The 3,580-nt window shown below is 42.6% G+C and overlaps 1 non-coding gene across 1 annotated transcript; it reads right to left on the bottom strand.

Annotated features, from left to right (window-relative positions):
* Positions 1-382: 382 nt before the first annotated feature.
* Positions 383-501, bottom strand: LOC123688404. The gene has a single exon (XR_006749927.1). It is a non-coding gene; the product is annotated as a 5S ribosomal RNA (ribosomal RNA).
* Positions 502-3,580: the final 3,079 nt, after the last annotated feature.

Below are 3,580 nucleotides of genomic sequence, written 5' to 3'. Positions count from 1 at the left end.
CTCGATCTTACCGATGCACCACGTAATCTCAATCTTACCGATGCACCACGTGAACTGGATCTTACCGATGCAGAACGTGAATTGGATCTTACCGATGCACCACGTAAACTCGATCTTACCGATGCACCACGTAATCTCAATCTCACCGATGCACCACGTGAACTGGATCTTACCGATGCAGAACGTGAATTGGATCTTACCGATGCACCACGTAAACTCGATCTTACCGATGCACCACGTAATCTCGATCTTACCGATGCACCACGTAATCTCAATCTTACCGATGCATCACGTAATCTCGATCTTACCGATGCAGAACGTAAACTCGATCATACCGATGCACCACGTTATCTCGGCAGACCGATGCAGAACGTAAAAAAAAAGCTTACAGCACGCGGTGTTCCCAAGCGGTCACCCATCCAAGTACTAACCGCGCCCGACGCTGCTTGGCTTCAGTGTTCTGACGAGAACTGGCAATTTCAGCGTGGTATGGCCGTAAACAACATATATTGCGATATTTTCTATGATATCTCACTTTTTGGGAGCGGAAAGGACGTGAACGTTTTTCCTCATAAAAAATGAAATAACTTTTGGATATTAATTCTGATTGTTGATTTAAGCTTTAAGAACACATTAGGACATATCTCAATGAAATTTGAGGGATTTCCGAAATCGAAAAATATTTTTCGAAAAAAAAAAAAAATCCCAGAAGACCTCGGTCATCTCAAGTTTATTTCCATATTCTATTACACAATCAACGTACATCACAAAAGGAACCATCTCTCTAACTATCACAGTTAAATTTTTGTATCGGAACATTTCACGTCGGAATATCTCGCTAAGTCCAGACCGGGGAGATCGGTCGCATCTGACACCGTCCGCTCCGGTCTAACATCGTCTTGGAGTCGGGGTAACGATGGAGAGGCGTTTAAGGACGTGAACATTTTTCCTTATAAAAATTAAAGTCGACAATGAATATTGATTCTGATTACTGATTTACTCTTTTAGAACACATTAGAAGGCAACGCAATCAGATTTGAGGAAATTTCAAGATCAGAAAATTTTTTTCGAAAAAAAAAAAAATTCAAGAACACCTGGGTCATGGCAAGTTATTTCCCACAATCCATTCCACAATCAACGTACAACATAGAAGAAATCATCTCTCTAACTATCCTGGTTCAAAAGTTGTATCGGAACATTTCACGTCGAAATACCTCGCCAAGTCCAGACCGGGGCGATAGGTAGTATCTGACACCGTCCGCTCGGGACTGACATCGACTTGGACTCGGGCTAATGATGGGGAGGCGTTTAAGGACGTGAACATTTTTCCTTATAAAAATTAAAGTCGACAATGAATATTGATTCTGATTACTGATTTACGCTTTAAAAACACATTAGAAGGCAACCAAATCAAATTTGAGGAAATTCCAAAATCAGAAAATTTTTTTTCAAAAAAAAAAAAATCCGAAAAATATTTTTCGATTCTGATTACTGATTTACTCTTTTAGAACACATTAGAAGGCAACGAAATCAAATTTGAGTAAAATCCAAAATCAGAAAATATTTTTCGAAAAAAAAAAAAAATTCGAGAACACCTCGGTCATGGCAAGTTATTTTCCACAATCCATTCCCCAATCAACGTACATCCCAGAAAAAATCATCTCTCTAACTATCCTGGTTCAAAAGTTGTATCGGAACATTTTCACGTCGAAAATATATCTCTAAGTCCAGACCGATGCAGAACGTAAACTCGATCATACCGATGCTTCACGTAATCTCGATCTTACCGATGCACAACGTAAACTAGATCACACCGATGCAGAACGTAAACTCGATCTCACCGATGCACCACGTGAACTGGATCTTACCGATGCAGAACGTGAATTGGATCTTACCGATGCACCACGTAAACTCGATCTTACCGATGCACCACGTAATCTCGATCTTACCGATGCACCACGTGAACTGGATCTTACCGATGCAGAACGTGAACTCGATCTTACCGATGCACCACGTAAACTAGGGCTGACCGATGCATCACGTAAACGACGATCGAGAGGCGCGAAAGGACGTGAACGTTTTTCATTATAAAAATTGAAATAAATGATAAATAATGATTCTGATTGTTGATTATCGTTTTTAATATGCATTAGTAGGCAACCAAATGAAATTTGAGGAAATTCCGATAACAGAAAATTTTTTCGAAAAAAAAAAAAATTCATGAAATCCTCGGTCATCGCAAAATATTTACCATATTCTGTTCGATAATCAACGTATATTTAAGAAGGAATCATATCTGTATCTATCTTGGTTCAAATTTTGTATCGGAACATTTTGACCAAAGTCCGAGCTTCGGCCGAAACAGACACCGCTGACCTGGCCTATCGATCGACCGAGAGTCGGGGATAGAGCGTAAGTGTTGTCTGGAGGGGAACCCTGTGCTCTCCTGACATATATAGGGAAGGTGGTCGCGTTGGGCGATGCAGAACGTTTGGATCGGGAATTATATTTTTGGTTCAGCTATTGGAATATGGTTTATTGTTGGTATATATTGGCGAAATAACGTTCTTACTGACTGGGGATATTCATAAAAATGAGTCCGGAGATTTTCAGATCGAAGTCCGAGTGATCCGACTTGGAAGGCGTGTTGGGTGGGTCGAGATGGCTTAGATCGATCAGACGAGGCGGGCTAAGTGTTGACGTCATGCATCGGTCCATTTTCAGATTGAGTCCGAGTAATCCGACTTTGAAAGAGTGTTGGGTGCGTCGAGACTGTTTAGATAGATCGGACGAGGCGGACTAGGTGTTAACGACATGCATCGGTATATTTTCTGATCGGAGTCCGAAGAAATCGGCCCTAGTAGGCGCAGCGGACGGTCGAGACGGCCTCGGTGGGTCGGATCGATCGGGAAAAGTTTGCTAAATCGTGTCTGGAGGGGAACCTTGGGTTCTCCTGACATATATAGGGGATAAGGTTTGGGTGAACGATTCTTCACGTAAAAGTTGAGTAATTTATTTTTCGATAAGCTTTTGGATATTGATGAGAAGTATATGTATATCTTCGATTAAAAGAATTCTTACCGTCTCGATGTATATTATATTAGATATATAAGAAATAGTTAACGTGATGCATCGGCCGATTTCCGGATCGGAGTTCGAGAGATGCGACTTTCGATGCGCGATGGGTGGATCGAGACGGCCTAGATCGATCGGACGAGGCGGACTAGGTGTTAACGACATGCATCGGCGGATTTTCTGATCGGAGTCCGAAGAAATCAGCTCTAGTAGGCGCGGCGAACGGTCGAAACGGCCTCGATCGATCGGACGAGGCGGACTAGGTGTTAACGACATGCATCGGCGGATTTTCTGATCGGAGTCCGAAGAAATCAGCTCTAGTAGGCGCGGCGAACGGTCGAAACGGCCTCGGTGGGTCGGATCGATCGGGAAAAGTTTGCTAAATCGTGTCTGGAGGGGAATCCGGGGTTCTCCTGACATATATAGAAGGGGTGGAGAATGGGTCCTGTCCTAGACTGTTTGGAGTTCTTTTTAGGATGATATTCAGTTGGTAAGTGGTAGACCC

This window comes from Harmonia axyridis, chromosome X (assembly GCF_914767665.1).
Source record: "Harmonia axyridis chromosome X, icHarAxyr1.1, whole genome shotgun sequence".
Taxonomy (NCBI): domain Eukaryota; kingdom Metazoa; phylum Arthropoda; class Insecta; order Coleoptera; family Coccinellidae; genus Harmonia; species Harmonia axyridis.
This window is presented reverse-complemented; position numbering and strand designations above follow the sequence as displayed.